General features: G+C 42.8%; 17 non-coding genes across 17 annotated transcripts; all 17 read left to right on the top strand.

Annotated features, from left to right (window-relative positions):
* The first annotated feature begins 359 nt into the window (after nt 1-359).
* TRNAL-CAG (transfer RNA leucine (anticodon CAG)) lies at nt 360-442 on the top strand. The gene has a single exon. It is a non-coding gene; the product is annotated as a tRNA-Leu (tRNA).
* Nucleotides 443-2456: 2014 nt separating this feature from the next.
* Nucleotides 2457-2539, top strand: TRNAL-CAG (transfer RNA leucine (anticodon CAG)). The gene has a single exon. It is a non-coding gene; the product is annotated as a tRNA-Leu (tRNA).
* A 189-nt stretch (nt 2540-2728) lies between these two features.
* On the top strand, nt 2729-2811 carry TRNAL-AAG (transfer RNA leucine (anticodon AAG)). Its single transcript has one exon. It is a non-coding gene; the product is annotated as a tRNA-Leu (tRNA).
* A 1025-nt stretch (nt 2812-3836) lies between these two features.
* Nucleotides 3837-3919, top strand: TRNAL-UAG (transfer RNA leucine (anticodon UAG)). Its single transcript has one exon. It is a non-coding gene; the product is annotated as a tRNA-Leu (tRNA).
* Nucleotides 3920-4551: 632 nt separating this feature from the next.
* TRNAL-CAG (transfer RNA leucine (anticodon CAG)) lies at nt 4552-4634 on the top strand. The gene has a single exon. It is a non-coding gene; the product is annotated as a tRNA-Leu (tRNA).
* Nucleotides 4635-4822: 188 nt separating this feature from the next.
* TRNAL-AAG (transfer RNA leucine (anticodon AAG)) lies at nt 4823-4905 on the top strand. The gene has a single exon. It is a non-coding gene; the product is annotated as a tRNA-Leu (tRNA).
* Nucleotides 4906-6648: 1743 nt separating this feature from the next.
* Nucleotides 6649-6731, top strand: TRNAL-CAG (transfer RNA leucine (anticodon CAG)). The gene has a single exon. It is a non-coding gene; the product is annotated as a tRNA-Leu (tRNA).
* A 1297-nt stretch (nt 6732-8028) lies between these two features.
* On the top strand, nt 8029-8111 carry TRNAL-UAG (transfer RNA leucine (anticodon UAG)). Its single transcript has one exon. It is a non-coding gene; the product is annotated as a tRNA-Leu (tRNA).
* Nucleotides 8112-8743: 632 nt separating this feature from the next.
* Nucleotides 8744-8826, top strand: TRNAL-CAG (transfer RNA leucine (anticodon CAG)). Its single transcript has one exon. It is a non-coding gene; the product is annotated as a tRNA-Leu (tRNA).
* A 2014-nt stretch (nt 8827-10840) lies between these two features.
* Nucleotides 10841-10923, top strand: TRNAL-CAG (transfer RNA leucine (anticodon CAG)). The gene has a single exon. It is a non-coding gene; the product is annotated as a tRNA-Leu (tRNA).
* Nucleotides 10924-11112: 189 nt separating this feature from the next.
* TRNAL-AAG (transfer RNA leucine (anticodon AAG)) lies at nt 11113-11195 on the top strand. The gene has a single exon. It is a non-coding gene; the product is annotated as a tRNA-Leu (tRNA).
* A 1025-nt stretch (nt 11196-12220) lies between these two features.
* TRNAL-UAG (transfer RNA leucine (anticodon UAG)) lies at nt 12221-12303 on the top strand. The gene has a single exon. It is a non-coding gene; the product is annotated as a tRNA-Leu (tRNA).
* A 632-nt stretch (nt 12304-12935) lies between these two features.
* On the top strand, nt 12936-13018 carry TRNAL-CAG (transfer RNA leucine (anticodon CAG)). Its single transcript has one exon. It is a non-coding gene; the product is annotated as a tRNA-Leu (tRNA).
* Nucleotides 13019-13206: 188 nt separating this feature from the next.
* TRNAL-AAG (transfer RNA leucine (anticodon AAG)) lies at nt 13207-13289 on the top strand. Its single transcript has one exon. It is a non-coding gene; the product is annotated as a tRNA-Leu (tRNA).
* Nucleotides 13290-15032: 1743 nt separating this feature from the next.
* Nucleotides 15033-15115, top strand: TRNAL-CAG (transfer RNA leucine (anticodon CAG)). Its single transcript has one exon. It is a non-coding gene; the product is annotated as a tRNA-Leu (tRNA).
* A 1297-nt stretch (nt 15116-16412) lies between these two features.
* Nucleotides 16413-16495, top strand: TRNAL-UAG (transfer RNA leucine (anticodon UAG)). Its single transcript has one exon. It is a non-coding gene; the product is annotated as a tRNA-Leu (tRNA).
* A 632-nt stretch (nt 16496-17127) lies between these two features.
* Nucleotides 17128-17210, top strand: TRNAL-CAG (transfer RNA leucine (anticodon CAG)). The gene has a single exon. It is a non-coding gene; the product is annotated as a tRNA-Leu (tRNA).
* Nucleotides 17211-18232: the final 1022 nt, after the last annotated feature.

Below are 18232 nucleotides of genomic sequence, written 5' to 3'. Positions count from 1 at the left end.
AGCTGTACTCCAGCACACTTACAGCAATGTCCTCAGGGCTGTGATCAGGGGCTGCTTAGATTTGCGTATACCACCCTATGTTGTGACATTGAGCTCCCTTGTTGAATTTGCTTTAGTCAGCCAAGATGTGGCTGTTGACTCAATTTCAAAGCAGCTTTGCGCCGTTCAATTGGCTGGTGAATAGCACTTTCTCTTTGTACGCTTTAAAGGTCTAAAGAGTTCTTCATAGGTACTGCTCTGTATGGATTGTTCAAAGATCTGTTGGAAATGCTTATAATGGGATAAATAAATTGAGGGCATGCCTTTTCGGTACCAAACTTGCATGGCTGTCTGGCTTGTGGAAGGTGCTGCAAATGCAAGTCAGGATGGCCGAGTGGTCTAAGGCGCTGCGTTCAGGTCGCAGTCTCTTCTGGAGGCGTGGGTTCAAATCTCACTTCTGACAAACCTGTGTTTAATCTTCTTTTTTCTTGAGGGAGAAAATCAGATCATTTCCCTCACATGGGCTTATATGGTTGTCTTTTTAGAAAAGTGCAGTGAGTTTTTTTCTTGCTATAGCCACTCATGGCCTAAGATGTGTGTTTTTTTGTTCACACTATCTTTCTCACTATGTAGATGAACAAGCAACATGTGGTCAGGATGACCGAGTGGTCTAAGGCACTGCATTAAGGCCGCAGTCTCTCCTGGAGGCGTGGGTTCCAAACCCACTTCTGACAAAACTTTAAGTCCATTTTGTCTCTGCGTTCCTTCAGAATCTCAGCTAAAAATTGGCAGTGCATATAATATCTGAATAAGTACCAAACTTCAGTTTCAACTGCAAATGAATTTGCCCAATTCTGTCTTCAAGCTCGTATAATATTCTTCTAGCACTAGTGGTGTTTTATGTGTTTTTTGGGGGGTGCCTAAAAAATCCCTTTTATTGAAGAAATGGCTTACATTCAGTCTTGTGATATTTTTGGTTTCCAATAAGTAGATTTTTAATTTTATGTAACCTCATTTTCTAATGATCCATTCAAGAGATGTTTCCACTATGAAATGAAGAGCAAGGGGAAAGAGCACAAATGATAGAGCCAGTGAGTGAGATGGGGTGTTGAGGAAGGAGAGAATGAAACAAAGACAGAGTGAGTGAACGGCAGGTAGGCATAGAAGAGGAGACTAGAAGTGAAGGTGACTTGCTTTTCCCTGCTCTTGACCTCCCACCCATCTCAAACCAATCACAAACATACCTTCTATGCAACGTTGGTATGCAGAACTTCACTCCTCAGCCGGTGAGGGTGAGTCCCAAGCCAGGGGCTAGAGAGCAAAAGAATGGATGTACTCAGACGTTCCTTGCTAGGGACAGTTGATCTGAAACAAGGCCTGCTCTCTTGTTTCCATCAAGGATCTAGAAATTCTGCATGAATCTGCAAGGCACATTGACAGCATAAATTTGCATAAACTGCCCCACCTTCTGCCTTCCTACTTCCTGAGCAATAGTTGTTTGTGTATAAAGAGAGAGGTCGCAGGCAAGATAATTTTGTGAGTAGGATACAGAACCCTAAATAGCTGGTGAGAGGTATAAGTTATTCTAAAAGCATAAAAAAAAGTACACCTGTGAAATGAAATGCTTTCATATGTGATCTTCTGTGTTTATTGTCCTGTGCAAAAAGTTGCACCTTGTGTTTGAAGGTTGAAATTATTTCAAGCTTGCATGGACGCAGAAATTTCTGAGTGACTTTTATACATTTCTTAGGACTCTTCACTGTCAGGATGGCCGAGTGGTCTAAGGCACTGTGTTTAGGCTGCAGTCTCCTCTGGAGGCGTGGGTTCGAAATCCCACTTCTGAAATGACTTTTGGAGATATAATCTTCTTCATCAGGATAACATCTGATGGAAGTTGCATCTGTTCGTCTTCACCTGGGACGTTATTCCGTCCTCGTCTAGTCAAGAGAGCTTGGGTTTCTCATATATTTCTGTTGTACAAAGTCTTGCTGATAAAGTGCAATCCTTACCAAATGAGCTTAGGACCCATGTAAGAGCTCATCTAGAAGAGTCATGCTCTTGTATTCCCTGGCCAGACAGGCCATGCAAATTTGGAAGAATGCCAAGCACCTGGTAGACAGCTGTACTCCAGCACACTTACAGCAATGTCCTCAGGGCTGTGATCAGGGGCTGCTTAGATTTGTGTATTCCACCCTATGTTGTGACATTGAGCTCCCTTGTTGAATTTGCTTTAGTCAGCCAAGATGTGGCTGTTGACTCAATTTCAAAGCAGCTTTGCGCCGTTCAAGTGGCTGGTGAATAGCACTTTCTCTTTGTACGCTTTAAAGGTCTAAAGAGTTCTTCATAGGTACTGCTCTGTATGGATTGTTCAAAGATCTGTTGGAAATGCTTATAATGGGATAAATAAATTGAGGGCATGCCTTTTCGGTACCAAACTTGCATGGCTGTCTGGCTTGTGGAAGGTGCTGCAAATGCAAGTCAGGATGGCCGAGTGGTCTAAGGCGCTGCGTTCAGGTCGCAGTCTCTTCTGGAGGCGTGGGTTCAAATCCCACTTCTGACAAACCTGTGTTTAATCTTCTTTTTTCTTGAGGGAGAAAATCAGATCATTTCCCTCACATGGGCTTATATGGTTGTCTTTTTGGAAAAGTGCAGTGAGTTTTTTTCTTGCTATAGCCACTCATGGCCTAAGATGTGTGTTTTTTTTGTTCACACTATCTTTCTCACTATGTAGATGAACAAGCAACATGTGGTCAGGATGGCCGAGTGGTCTAAGGCGCTGCGTTAAGGCCGCAGTCTCTCCTTGAGGCGTGGGTTCGAATCTCACTTCTGACAAAACTTTAAGTCCATTTTGTCTCTGCGTTCCTTCAGAATCTCAGCTAAAAATTGGCAGTGCATATAATATCTGAATAAGTACCAAACTTCAGTTTCAACTGCAAATGAATTTGCCCAATTCTGTCTTCAAGCTCTTATAATATTCTTCTAGCACTAGTGGTGTTTTATGTGTTTTTTGGGGGTGCCTAAAGAATCCCTTTTATTGAAGAAATGGCTTACATTCAGTCTTGTGATATTTTTGGTTTCCAATAAGTAGATTTTTAATTTTATGTAACCTCATTTTCTAATGATCCATTCAAGAGATGTTTCCACTATGAAATGAAGAGCAAGGGGAAAGAGCACAAATGATAGAGCGAGTGAGTGAGATGGGGTGTTGAGGAAGGAGAGAATGAAACAAAGACAGAGTGAGTGAACGGCAGGTAGGCATAGAAGAGGAGACTAGAAGTGAAAGTGACTTGCTTTTCCCTGCTCTTGACCTCCCACCCATCTCAAACCAATCACAAACATACCTTCTATGCAACGTTGGTATGCAGAACTTCACTCCTCAGCCAGTGAGGGTGAGTCCCAAGCCAGGGGCTAGAGAGCAAAAGAATGGATGTGCTCAGACGTTCCTTGCTAGGGACAGTTGATCTGAAACAAGGCCTGCTCTCTTGTTTCCAGCAAGGATCTAGAAATTCTGCATGAATCTGCAAGGCACATTGACAGCATACATTTTCATAAACTGCCCCACCTTCTGCCTTCCTACTTCCTGAGCAGTAGTTGTTTGTGTATAAAGAGAGAGGTCGCAGGCAAGGTAATTTTGTGAGTAGGATACAGAACCCTAAATAGCTGGTGAGAGGTATAAGTTATTCTAAAAGCATAAAAACAGTACACCTGTGAAATGAAATGCTTTCATATGTGATCTTCTGTGTTTATTGTCCTGTGCAAAAAGTTGCACCTTGTGTTTGAAGGTTGAAATTATTTCAAGCTTGCATGGACGCAGAAATTTCTGAGTGACTTTTATACATTTCTTAGGACTCTCCGCTGTCAGGATGGCTGAGTGGTCTAAGGCGCTGTGTTTAGGCCGCAGTCTCCTCTGGAGGCGTGGGTTCGAATCCCACTTCTGACATGACTTTTGGAGATATAATCTTCTTCATCAGGATAACATCTGATGGAAGTTGCATCTGTTCGTCTTCACCTGGGACGTTATTCCGTCCTCGTCTAGTCAAGAGAGCTTGGGTTTCTCATATATTTCTGTTGTACAAAGTCTTGCTGATAAAGTGCAATCCTTATCAAATGAGCTTAGGACCCATGTAAGAGCTCATCTAGAAGAGTCATGCTCTTGTATTCCCTGGCCAGACAGGCCATGCAAATTTGGAAGAATGCCAAGCACCTGGTAGACAGCTGTACTCCAGCACACTTACAGCAATGTCCTCAGGGCTGTGATCAGGGGCTGCTTAGATTTGCGTATACCACCCTATGTTGTGACATTGAGCTCCCTTGTTGAATTTGCTTTAGTCAGCCAAGATGTGGCTGTTGACTCAATTTCAAAGCAGCTTTGCGCCGTTCAATTGGCTGGTGAATAGCACTTTCTCTTTGTACGCTTTAAAGGTCTAAAGAGTTCTTCATAGGTACTGCTCTGTATGGATTGTTCAAAGATCTGTTGGAAATGCTTATAATGGGATAAATAAATTGAGGGCATGCCTTTTCGGTACCAAACTTGCATGGCTGTCTGGCTTGTGGAAGGTGCTGCAAATGCAAGTCAGGATGGCCGAGTGGTCTAAGGCGCTGCGTTCAGGTCGCAGTCTCTTCTGGAGGCGTGGGTTCAAATCTCACTTCTGACAAACCTGTGTTTAATCTTCTTTTTTCTTGAGGGAGAAAATCAGATCATTTCCCTCACATGGGCTTATATGGTTGTCTTTTTGGAAAAGTGCAGTGAGTTTTTTTCTTGCTATAGCCACTCATGGCCTAAGATGTGTGTTTTTTTGTTCACACTATCTTTCTCACTATGTAGATGAACAAGCAACATGTTGTCAGGATGGCCGAGTGGTCTAAGGCGCTGCGTTAAGGCCGCAGTCTCTCCTGGAGGCGTGGGTTCGAATCCCACTTCTGACAAAACTTTAAGTTCATTTTGACACTGCGTTCCTTCAGAATCTCAGCTAAAAATTGGCAGTGCATATAATATCTGAATAAGTACCAAACTTCAGTTTCAACTGCAAATGAATTTGCCCAATTCTGTCTTCAAGCTCGTATAATATTCTTCTAGCACTAGTGGTGTTTTATGTGTTTTTTGGGGGGTGCCTAAAAAATCCCTTTTATTGAAGAAATGGCTTACATTCAGTCTTGTGATATTTTTGGTTTCCAATAAGTAGATTTTTAATTTTATGTAACCTCATTTTCTAATGATCCATTCAAGAGATGTTTCCACTATGAAATGAAGAGCAAGGGGAAAGAGCACAAATGATAGAGCCAGTGAGTGAGATGGGGTGTTGAGGAAGGAGAGAATGAAATAAAGACAGAGTGAGTGAACGGCAGGTAGGCATAGAAGAGGAGACTAGAAGTGAAGGTGACTTGCTTTTCCCTGCTCTTGACCTCCCACCCATCTCAAACCAATCACAAACATACCTTCTATGCAACGTTGGTATGCAGAACTTCACTCCTCAGCCAGTGAGGGTGAGTCCCAAGCCAGGGGCTAGAGAGCAAAAGAATGGATGTACTCAGACGTTCCTTGCTAGGGACAGTTGATCTGAAACAAGGCCTGCTCTCTTGTTTCCAGCAAGGATCTAGAAATTCTGCATGAATCTGCAAGGCACATTGACAGCATAAATTTGCATAAACTGCCCCACCTTCTGCCTTCCTACTTCCTGAGCAATAGTTGTTTGTGTATAAAGAGAGAGGTCGCAGGCAAGATAATTTTGTGAGTAGGATACAGAACCCTAAATAGCTGGTGAGAGGTATAAGTTATTCTAAAAGCATTAAAAAAAGTACACCTGTGAAATGAAATGCTTTCATATGTGATCTTCTGTGTTTATTGTCCTGTGCAAAAAGTTGCACCTTGTGTTTGAAGGTTGAAATTATTTCAAGCTTGCATGGACGCAGAAATTTCTGAGTGACTTTTATACATTTCTTAGGACTCTTCACTGTCAGGATGGCCGAGTGGTCTAAGGCACTGTGTTTAGGCTGCAGTCTCCTCTGGAGGCGTGGGTTCGAAATCCCACTTCTGAAATGACTTTTGGAGATATAATCTTCTTCATCAGGATAACATCTGATGGAAGTTGCATCTGTTCGTCTTCACCTGGGACGTTATTCCGTCCTCGTCTAGTCAAGAGAGCTTGGGTTTCTCATATATTTCTGTTGTACAAAGTCTTGCTGATAAAGTGCAATCCTTACCAAATGAGCTTAGGACCCATGTAAGAGCTCATCTAGAAGAGTCATGCTCTTGTATTCCCTGGCCAGACAGGCCATGCAAATTTGGAAGAACGCCAAGCACCTGGTAGACAGCTGTACTCCAGCACACTTACAGCAATGTCCTCAGGGCTGTGATCAGGGGCTGCTTAGATTTGTGTATTCCACCCTATGTTGTGACATTGAGCTCCCTTGTTGAATTTGCTTTAGTCAGCCAAGATGTGGCTGTTGACTCAATTTCAAAGCAGCTTTGCGCCGTTCAAGTGGCTGGTGAATAGCACTTTCTCTTTGTACGCTTTAAAGGTCTAAAGAGTTCTTCATAGGTACTGCTCTGTATGGATTGTTCAAAGATCTGTTGGAAATGCTTATAATGGGATAAATAAATTGAGGGCATGCCTTTTCGGTACCAAACTTGCATGGCTGTCTGGCTTGTGGAAGGTGCTGCAAATGCAAGTCAGGATGGCCGAGTGGTCTAAGGCGCTGCGTTCAGGTCGCAGTCTCTTCTGGAGGCGTGGGTTCAAATCCCACTTCTGACAAACCTGTGTTTAATCTTCTTTTTTCTTGAGGGAGAAAATCAGATCATTTCCCTCACATGGGCTTATATGGTTGTCTTTTTGGAAAAGTGCAGTGAGTTTTTTTCTTGCTATAGCCACTCGTGGCCTAAGATGTGTGTTTTTTTTGTTCACACTATCTTTCTCACTATGTAGATGAACAAGCAACATGTGGTCAGGATGGCCGAGTGGTCTAAGGCGCAGCGTTAAGGCCGCAGTCTCTCCTGGAGGCGTGGGTTCGAATCTCACTTCTGACAAAACTTTAAGTCCATTTTGTCTCTGCGTTCCTTCAGAATCTCAGCTAAAAATTGGCAGTGCATATAATATCTGAATAAGTACCAAACTTCAGTTTCAACTGCAAATGAATTTGCCCAATTCTGTCTTCAAGCTCTTATAATATTCTTCTAGCACTAGTGGTGTTTTATGTGTTTTTTGGGGGTGCCTAAAAAATCCCTTTTATTGAAGAAATGGCTTACATTCAGTCTTGTGATATTTTTGGTTTCCAATAAGTAGATTTTTAATTTTATGTAACCTCATTTTCTAATGATCCATTCAAGAGATGTTTCCACTATGAAATGAAGAGCAAGGGGAAAGAGCACAAATGATAGAGCGAGTGAGTGAGATGGGGTGTTGAGGAAGGAGAGAATGAAACAAAGACAGAGTGAGTGAACGGCAGGTAGGCATAGAAGAGGAGACTAGAAGTGAAAGTGACTTGCTTTTCCCTGCTCTTGACCTCCCACCCATCTCAAACCAATCACAAACATACCTTCTATGCAACGTTGGTATGCAGAACTTCACTCCTCAGCCAGTGAGGGTGAGTCCCAAGCCAGGGGCTAGAGAGCAAAAGAATGGATGTGCTCAGACGTTCCTTGCTAGGGACAGTTGATCTGAAACAAGGCCTGCTCTCTTGTTTCCAGCAAGGATCTAGAAATTCTGCATGAATCTGCAAGGCACATTGACAGCATACATTTTCATAAACTGCCCCACCTTCTGCCTTCCTACTTCCTGAGCAGTAGTTGTTTGTGTATAAAGAGAGAGGTCGCAGGCAAGGTAATTTTGTGAGTAGGATACAGAACCCTAAATAGCTGGTGAGAGGTATAAGTTATTCTAAAAGCATAAAAACAGTACACCTGTGAAATGAAATGCTTTCATATGTGATCTTCTGTGTTTATTGTCCTGTGCAAAAAGTTGCACCTTGTGTTTGAAGGTTGAAATTATTTCAAGCTTGCATGGACGCAGAAATTTCTGAGTGACTTTTATACATTTCTTAGGACTCTCCACTGTCAGGATGGCTGAGTGGTCTAAGGCGCTGTGTTTAGGCCGCAGTCTCCTCTGGAGGCGTGGGTTCGAATCCCACTTCTGACATGACTTTTGGAGATATAATCTTCTTCATCAGGATAACATCTGATGGAAGTTGCATCTGTTCGTCTTCACCTGGGACGTTATTCCGTCCTCGTCTAGTCAAGAGAGCTTGGGTTTCTCATATATTTCTGTTGTACAAAGTCTTGCTGATAAAGTGCAATCCTTATCAAATGAGCTTAGGACCCATGTAAGAGCTCATCTAGAAGAGTCATGCTCTTGTATTCCCTGGCCAGACAGGCCATGCAAATTTGGAAGAATGCCAAGCACCTGGTAGACAGCTGTACTCCAGCACACTTACAGCAATGTCCTCAGGGCTGTGATCAGGGGCTGCTTAGATTTGCGTATACCACCCTATGTTGTGACATTGAGCTCCCTTGTTGAATTTGCTTTAGTCAGCCAAGATGTGGCTGTTGACTCAATTTCAAAGCAGCTTTGCGCCGTTCAATTGGCTGGTGAATAGCACTTTCTCTTTGTACGCTTTAAAGGTCTAAAGAGTTCTTCATAGGTACTGCTCTGTATGGATTGTTCAAAGATCTGTTGGAAATGCTTATAATGGGATAAATAAATTGAGGGCATGCCTTTTCGGTACCAAACTTGCATGGCTGTCTGGCTTGTGGAAGGTGCTGCAAATGCAAGTCAGGATGGCCGAGTGGTCTAAGGCGCTGCGTTCAGGTCGCAGTCTCTTCTGGAGGCGTGGGTTCAAATCTCACTTCTGACAAACCTGTGTTTAATCTTCTTTTTTCTTGAGGGAGAAAATCAGATCATTTCCCTCACATGGGCTTATATGGTTGTCTTTTTAGAAAAGTGCAGTGAGTTTTTTTCTTGCTATAGCCACTCATGGCCTAAGATGTGTGTTTTTTTGTTCACACTATCTTTCTCACTATGTAGATGAACAAGCAACATGTGGTCAGGATGACCGAGTGGTCTAAGGCACTGCATTAAGGCCGCAGTCTCTCCTGGAGGCGTGGGTTCCAAACCCACTTCTGACAAAACTTTAAGTCCATTTTGTCTCTGCGTTCCTTCAGAATCTCAGCTAAAAATTGGCAGTGCATATAATATCTGAATAAGTACCAAACTTCAGTTTCAACTGCAAATGAATTTGCCCAATTCTGTCTTCAAGCTCGTATAATATTCTTCTAGCACTAGTGGTGTTTTATGTGTTTTTTGGGGGGTGCCTAAAAAATCCCTTTTATTGAAGAAATGGCTTACATTCAGTCTTGTGATATTTTTGGTTTCCAATAAGTAGATTTTTAATTTTATGTAACCTCATTTTCTAATGATCCATTCAAGAGATGTTTCCACTATGAAATGAAGAGCAAGGGGAAAGAGCACAAATGATAGAGCCAGTGAGTGAGATGGGGTGTTGAGGAAGGAGAGAATGAAACAAAGACAGAGTGAGTGAACGGCAGGTAGGCATAGAAGAGGAGACTAGAAGTGAAGGTGACTTGCTTTTCCCTGCTCTTGACCTCCCACCCATCTCAAACCAATCACAAACATACCTTCTATGCAACGTTGGTATGCAGAACTTCACTCCTCAGCCGGTGAGGGTGAGTCCCAAGCCAGGGGCTAGAGAGCAAAAGAATGGATGTACTCAGACGTTCCTTGCTAGGGACAGTTGATCTGAAACAAGGCCTGCTCTCTTGTTTCCATCAAGGATCTAGAAATTCTGCATGAATCTGCAAGGCACATTGACAGCATAAATTTGCATAAACTGCCCCACCTTCTGCCTTCCTACTTCCTGAGCAATAGTTGTTTGTGTATAAAGAGAGAGGTCGCAGGCAAGATAATTTTGTGAGTAGGATACAGAACCCTAAATAGCTGGTGAGAGGTATAAGTTATTCTAAAAGCATAAAAAAAAGTACACCTGTGAAATGAAATGCTTTCATATGTGATCTTCTGTGTTTATTGTCCTGTGCAAAAAGTTGCACCTTGTGTTTGAAGGTTGAAATTATTTCAAGCTTGCATGGACGCAGAAATTTCTGAGTGACTTTTATACATTTCTTAGGACTCTTCACTGTCAGGATGGCCGAGTGGTCTAAGGCACTGTGTTTAGGCTGCAGTCTCCTCTGGAGGCGTGGGTTCGAAATCCCACTTCTGAAATGACTTTTGGAGATATAATCTTCTTCATCAGGATAACATCTGATGGAAGTTGCATCTGTTCGTCTTCACCTGGGACGTTATTCCGTCCTCGTCTAGTCAAGAGAGCTTGGGTTTCTCATATATTTCTGTTGTACAAAGTCTTGCTGATAAAGTGCAATCCTTACCAAATGAGCTTAGGACCCATGTAAGAGCTCATCTAGAAGAGTCATGCTCTTGTATTCCCTGGCCAGACAGGCCATGCAAATTTGGAAGAATGCCAAGCACCTGGTAGACAGCTGTACTCCAGCACACTTACAGCAATGTCCTCAGGGCTGTGATCAGGGGCTGCTTAGATTTGTGTATTCCACCCTATGTTGTGACATTGAGCTCCCTTGTTGAATTTGCTTTAGTCAGCCAAGATGTGGCTGTTGACTCAATTTCAAAGCAGCTTTGCGCCGTTCAAGTGGCTGGTGAATAGCACTTTCTCTTTGTACGCTTTAAAGGTCTAAAGAGTTCTTCATAGGTACTGCTCTGTATGGATTGTTCAAAGATCTGTTGGAAATGCTTATAATGGGATAAATAAATTGAGGGCATGCCTTTTCGGTACCAAACTTGCATGGCTGTCTGGCTTGTGGAAGGTGCTGCAAATGCAAGTCAGGATGGCCGAGTGGTCTAAGGCGCTGCGTTCAGGTCGCAGTCTCTTCTGGAGGCGTGGGTTCAAATCCCACTTCTGACAAACCTGTGTTTAATCTTCTTTTTTCTTGAGGGAGAAAATCAGATCATTTCCCTCACATGGGCTTATATGGTTGTCTTTTTGGAAAAGTGCAGTGAGTTTTTTTCTTGCTATAGCCACTCATGGCCTAAGATGTGTGTTTTTTTTGTTCACACTATCTTTCTCACTATGTAGATGAACAAGCAACATGTGGTCAGGATGGCCGAGTGGTCTAAGGCGCTGCGTTAAGGCCGCAGTCTCTCCTTGAGGCGTGGGTTCGAATCTCACTTCTGACAAAACTTTAAGTCCATTTTGTCTCTGCGTTCCTTCAGAATCTCAGCTAAAAATTGGCAGTGCATATAATATCTGAATAAGTACCAAACTTCAGTTTCAACTGCAAATGAATTTGCCCAATTCTGTCTTCAAGCTCTTATAATATTCTTCTAGCACTAGTGGTGTTTTATGTGTTTTTTGGGGGTGCCTAAAAAATCCCTTTTATTGAAGAAATGGCTTACATTCAGTCTTGTGATATTTTTGGTTTCCAATAAGTAGATTTTTAATTTTATGTAACCTCATTTTCTAATGATCCATTCAAGAGATGTTTCCACTATGAAATGAAGAGCAAGGGGAAAGAGCACAAATGATAGAGCGAGTGAGTGAGATGGGGTGTTGAGGAAGGAGAGAATGAAACAAAGACAGAGTGAGTGAACGGCAGGTAGGCATAGAAGAGGAGACTAGAAGTGAAAGTGACTTGCTTTTCCCTGCTCTTGACCTCCCACCCATCTCAAACCAATCACAAACATACCTTCTATGCAACGTTGGTATGCAGAACTTCACTCCTCAGCCAGTGAGGGTGAGTCCCAAGCCAGGGGCTAGAGAGCAAAAGAATGGATGTGCTCAGACGTTCCTTGCTAGGGACAGTTGATCTGAAACAAGGCCTGCTCTCTTGTTTCCAGCAAGGATCTAGAAATTCTGCATGAATCTGCAAGGCACATTGACAGCATACATTTTCATAAACTGCCCCACCTTCTGCCTTCCTACTTCCTGAGCAGTAGTTGTTTGTGTATAAAGAGAGAGGTCGCAGGCAAGGTAATTTTGTGAGTAGGATACAGAACCCTAAATAGCTGGTGAGAGGTATAAGTTATTCTAAAAGCATAAAAACAGTACACCTGTGAAATGAAATGCTTTCATATGTGATCTTCTGTGTTTATTGTCCTGTGCAAAAAGTTGCACCTTGTGTTTGAAGGTTGAAATTATTTCAAGCTTGCATGGACGCAGAAATTTCTGAGTGACTTTTATACATTTCTTAGGACTCTCCGCTGTCAGGATGGCTGAGTGGTCTAAGGCGCTGTGTTTAGGCCGCAGTCTTCTCTGGAGGCGTGGGTTCGAATCCCACTTCTGACATGACTTTTGGAGATATAATCTTCTTCATCAGGATAACATCTGATGGAAGTTGCATCTGTTCGTCTTCACCTGGGACGTTATTCCGTCCTCGTCTAGTCAAGAGAGCTTGGGTTTCTCATATATTTCTGTTGTACAAAGTCTTGCTGATAAAGTGCAATCCTTATCAAATGAGCTTAGGACCCATGTAAGAGCTCATCTAGAAGAGTCATGCTCTTGTATTCCCTGGCCAGACAGGCCATGCAAATTTGGAAGAATGCCAAGCACCTGGTAGACAGCTGTACTCCAGCACACTTACAGCAATGTCCTCAGGGCTGTGATCAGGGGCTGCTTAGATTTGCGTATACCACCCTATGTTGTGACATTGAGCTCCCTTGTTGAATTTGCTTTAGTCAGCCAAGATGTGGCTGTTGACTCAATTTCAAAGCAGCTTTGCGCCGTTCAATTGGCTGGTGAATAGCACTTTCTCTTTGTACGCTTTAAAGGTCTAAAGAGTTCTTCATAGGTACTGCTCTGTATGGATTGTTCAAAGATCTGTTGGAAATGCTTATAATGGGATAAATAAATTGAGGGCATGCCTTTTCGGTACCAAACTTGCATGGCTGTCTGGCTTGTGGAAGGTGCTGCAAATGCAAGTCAGGATGGCCGAGTGGTCTAAGGCGCTGCGTTCAGGTCGCAGTCTCTTCTGGAGGCGTGGGTTCAAATCTCACTTCTGACAAACCTGTGTTTAATCTTCTTTTTTCTTGAGGGAGAAAATCAGATCATTTCCCTCACATGGGCTTATATGGTTGTCTTTTTGGAAAAGTGCAGTGAGTTTTTTTCTTGCTATAGCCACTCATGGCCTAAGATGTGTGTTTTTTTGTTCACACTATCTTTCTCACTATGTAGATGAACAAGCAACATGTTGTCAGGATGGCCGAGTGGTCTAAGGCGCTGCGTTAAGGCCGCAGTCTCTCCTGGAGGCGTGGGTTCGAATCCCACTTCTGACAAAACTTTAAGTTCATTTTGACACTGCGTTCCTTCAGAATCTCAGCTAAAAATTGGCAGTGCATATAATATCTGAATAAGTACCAAACTTCAGTTTCAACTGCAAATGAATTTGCCCAATTCTGTCTTCAAGCTCGTATAATATTCTTCTAGCACTAGTGGTGTTTTATGTGTTTTTTGGGGGGTGCCTAAAAAATCCCTTTTATTGAAGAAATGGCTTACATTCAGTCTTGTGATATTTTTGGTTTCCAATAAGTAGATTTTTAATTTTATGTAACCTCATTTTCTAATGATCCATTCAAGAGATGTTTCCACTATGAAATGAAGAGCAAGGGGAAAGAGCACAAATGATAGAGCCAGTGAGTGAGATGGGGTGTTGAGGAAGGAGAGAATGAAATAAAGACAGAGTGAGTGAACGGCAGGTAGGCATAGAAGAGGAGACTAGAAGTGAAGGTGACTTGCTTTTCCCTGCTCTTGACCTCCCACCCATCTCAAACCAATCACAAACATACCTTCTATGCAACGTTGGTATGCAGAACTTCACTCCTCAGCCAGTGAGGGTGAGTCCCAAGCCAGGGGCTAGAGAGCAAAAGAATGGATGTACTCAGACGTTCCTTGCTAGGGACAGTTGATCTGAAACAAGGCCTGCTCTCTTGTTTCCAGCAAGGATCTAGAAATTCTGCATGAATCTGCAAGGCACATTGACAGCATAAATTTGCATAAACTGCCCCACCTTCTGCCTTCCTACTTCCTGAGCAATAGTTGTTTGTGTATAAAGAGAGAGGTCGCAGGCAAGATAATTTTGTGAGTAGGATACAGAACCCTAAATAGCTGGTGAGAGGTATAAGTTATTCTAAAAGCATTAAAAAAAGTACACCTGTGAAATGAAATGCTTTCATATGTGATCTTCTGTGTTTATTGTCCTGTGCAAAAAGTTGCACCTTGTGTTTGAAGGTTGAAATTATTTCAAGCTTGCATGGACGCAGAAATTTCTGAGTGACTTTTATACATTTCTTAGGACTCTTCACTGTCAGGATGGCCGAGTGGTCTAAGGCACTGTGTTTAGGCTGCAGTCTCCTCTGGAGGCGTGGGTTCGAAATCCCACTTCTGAAATGACTTTTGGAGATATAATCTTCTTCATCAGGATAACATCTGATGGAAGTTGCATCTGTTCGTCTTCACCTGGGACGTTATTCCGTCCTCGTCTAGTCAAGAGAGCTTGGGTTTCTCATATATTTCTGTTGTACAAAGTCTTGCTGATAAAGTGCAATCCTTACCAAATGAGCTTAGGACCCATGTAAGAGCTCATCTAGAAGAGTCATGCTCTTGTATTCCCTGGCCAGACAGGCCATGCAAATTTGGAAGAACGCCAAGCACCTGGTAGACAGCTGTACTCCAGCACACTTACAGCAATGTCCTCAGGGCTGTGATCAGGGGCTGCTTAGATTTGTGTATTCCACCCTATGTTGTGACATTGAGCTCCCTTGTTGAATTTGCTTTAGTCAGCCAAGATGTGGCTGTTGACTCAATTTCAAAGCAGCTTTGCGCCGTTCAAGTGGCTGGTGAATAGCACTTTCTCTTTGTACGCTTTAAAGGTCTAAAGAGTTCTTCATAGGTACTGCTCTGTATGGATTGTTCAAAGATCTGTTGGAAATGCTTATAATGGGATAAATAAATTGAGGGCATGCCTTTTCGGTACCAAACTTGCATGGCTGTCTGGCTTGTGGAAGGTGCTGCAAATGCAAGTCAGGATGGCCGAGTGGTCTAAGGCGCTGCGTTCAGGTCGCAGTCTCTTCTGGAGGCGTGGGTTCAAATCCCACTTCTGACAAACCTGTGTTTAATCTTCTTTTTTCTTGAGGGAGAAAATCAGATCATTTCCCTCACATGGGCTTATATGGTTGTCTTTTTGGAAAAGTGCAGTGAGTTTTTTTCTTGCTATAGCCACTCGTGGCCTAAGATGTGTGTTTTTTTTGTTCACACTATCTTTCTCACTATGTAGATGAACAAGCAACATGTGGTCAGGATGGCCGAGTGGTCTAAGGCGCAGCGTTAAGGCCGCAGTCTCTCCTGGAGGCGTGGGTTCGAATCTCACTTCTGACAAAACTTTAAGTCCATTTTGTCTCTGCGTTCCTTCAGAATCTCAGCTAAAAATTGGCAGTGCATATAATATCTGAATAAGTACCAAACTTCAGTTTCAACTGCAAATGAATTTGCCCAATTCTGTCTTCAAGCTCTTATAATATTCTTCTAGCACTAGTGGTGTTTTATGTGTTTTTTGGGGGTGCCTAAAAAATCCCTTTTATTGAAGAAATGGCTTACATTCAGTCTTGTGATATTTTTGGTTTCCAATAAGTAGATTTTTAATTTTATGTAACCTCATTTTCTAATGATCCATTCAAGAGATGTTTCCACTATGAAATGAAGAGCAAGGGGAAAGAGCACAAATGATAGAGCGAGTGAGTGAGATGGGGTGTTGAGGAAGGAGAGAATGAAACAAAGACAGAGTGAGTGAACGGCAGGTAGGCATAGAAGAGGAGACTAGAAGTGAAAGTGACTTGCTTTTCCCTGCTCTTGACCTCCCACCCATCTCAAACCAATCACAAACATACCTTCTATGCAACGTTGGTATGCAGAACTTCACTCCTCAGCCAGTGAGGGTGAGTCCCAAGCCAGGGGCTAGAGAGCAAAAGAATGGATGTGCTCAGACGTTCCTTGCTAGGGACAGTTGATCTGAAACAAGGCCTGCTCTCTTGTTTCCAGCAAGGATCTAGAAATTCTGCATGAATCTGCAAGGCACATTGACAGCATACATTTTCATAAACTGCCCCACCTTCTGCCTTCCTACTTCCTGAGCAGTAGTTGTTTGTGTATAAAGAGAGAGGTCGCAGGCAAGGTAATTTTGTGAGTAGGATACAGAACCCTAAATAGCTGGTGAGAGGTATAAGTTATTCTAAAAGCATAAAAACAGTACACCTGTGAAATGAAATGCTTTCATATGTGATCTTCTGTGTTTATTGTCCTGTGCAAAAAGTTGCACCTTGTGTTTGAAGGTTGAAATTATTTCAAGCTTGCATGGACGCAGAAATTTCTGAGTGACTTTTATACATTTCTTAGGACTCTCCACTGTCAGGATGGCTGAGTGGTCTAAGGCGCTGTGTTTAGGCCGCAGTCTCCTCTGGAGGCGTGGGTTCGAATCCCACTTCTGACATGACTTTTGGAGATATAATCTTCTTCATCAGGATAACATCTGATGGAAGTTGCATCTGTTCGTCTTCACCTGGGACGTTATTCCGTCCTCGTCTAGTCAAGAGAGCTTGGGTTTCTCATATATTTCTGTTGTACAAAGTCTTGCTGATAAAGTGCAATCCTTATCAAATGAGCTTAGGACCCATGTAAGAGCTCATCTAGAAGAGTCATGCTCTTGTATTCCCTGGCCAGACAGGCCATGCAAATTTGGAAGAATGCCAAGCACCTGGTAGACAGCTGTACTCCAGCACACTTACAGCAATGTCCTCAGGGCTGTGATCAGGGGCTGCTTAGATTTGCGTATACCACCCTATGTTGTGACATTGAGCTCCCTTGTTGAATTTGCTTTAGTCAGCCAAGATGTGGCTGTTGACTCAATTTCAAAGCAGCTTTGCGCCGTTCAATTGGCTGGTGAATAGCACTTTCTCTTTGTACGCTTTAAAGGTCTAAAGAGTTCTTCATAGGTACTGCTCTGTATGGATTGTTCAAAGATCTGTTGGAAATGCTTATAATGGGATAAATAAATTGAGGGCATGCCTTTTCGGTACCAAACTTGCATGGCTGTCTGGCTTGTGGAAGGTGCTGCAAATGCAAGTCAGGATGGCCGAGTGGTCTAAGGCGCTGCGTTCAGGTCGCAGTCTCTTCTGGAGGCGTGGGTTCAAATCTCACTTCTGACAAACCTGTGTTTAATCTTCTTTTTTCTTGAGGGAGAAAATCAGATCATTTCCCTCACATGGGCTTATATGGTTGTCTTTTTGGAAAAGTGCAGTGAGTTTTTTTCTTGCTATAGCCACTCATGGCCTAAGATGTGTGTTTTTTTGTTCACACTATCTTTCTCACTATGTAGATGAACAAGCAACATGTGGTCAGGATGACCGAGTGGTCTAAGGCACTGCATTAAGGCCGCAGTCTCTCCTGGAGGCGTGGGTTCCAAACCCACTTCTGACAAAACTTTAAGTCCATTTTGTCTCTGCGTTCCTTCAGAATCTCAGCTAAAAATTGGCAGTGCATATAATATCTGAATAAGTACCAAACTTCAGTTTCAACTGCAAATGAATTTGCCCAATTCTGTCTTCAAGCTCGTATAATATTCTTCTAGCACTAGTGGTGTTTTATGTGTTTTTTGGGGGGTGCCTAAAAAATCCCTTTTATTGAAGAAATGGCTTACATTCAGTCTTGTGATATTTTTGGTTTCCAATAAGTAGATTTTTAATTTTATGTAACCTCATTTTCTAATGATCCATTCAAGAGATGTTTCCACTATGAAATGAAGAGCAAGGGGAAAGAGCACAAATGATAGAGCCAGTGAGTGAGATGGGGTGTTGAGGAAGGAGAGAATGAAACAAAGACAGAGTGAGTGAACGGCAGGTAGGCATAGAAGAGGAGACTAGAAGTGAAGGTGACTTGCTTTTCCCTGCTCTTGACCTCCCACCCATCTCAAACCAATCACAAACATACCTTCTATGCAACGTTGGTATGCAGAACTTCACTCCTCAGCCGGTGAGGGTGAGTCCCAAGCCAGGGGCTAGAGAGCAAAAGAATGGATGTACTCAGACGTTCCTTGCTAGGGACAGTTGATCTGAAACAAGGCCTGCTCTCTTGTTTCCATCAAGGATCTAGAAATTCTGCATGAATCTGCAAGGCACATTGACAGCATAAATTTGCATAAACTGCCCCACCTTCTGCCTTCCTACTTCCT

Source organism: Lissotriton helveticus, chromosome 8 (genome assembly GCF_964261635.1).
Source record: "Lissotriton helveticus chromosome 8, aLisHel1.1, whole genome shotgun sequence".
Lineage (NCBI taxonomy): Eukaryota > Metazoa > Chordata > Amphibia > Caudata > Salamandridae > Lissotriton > Lissotriton helveticus.
The sequence above is the reverse complement of the archived record's forward strand: the minus strand, read 5'-3'. Positions and strand labels throughout refer to the sequence as shown.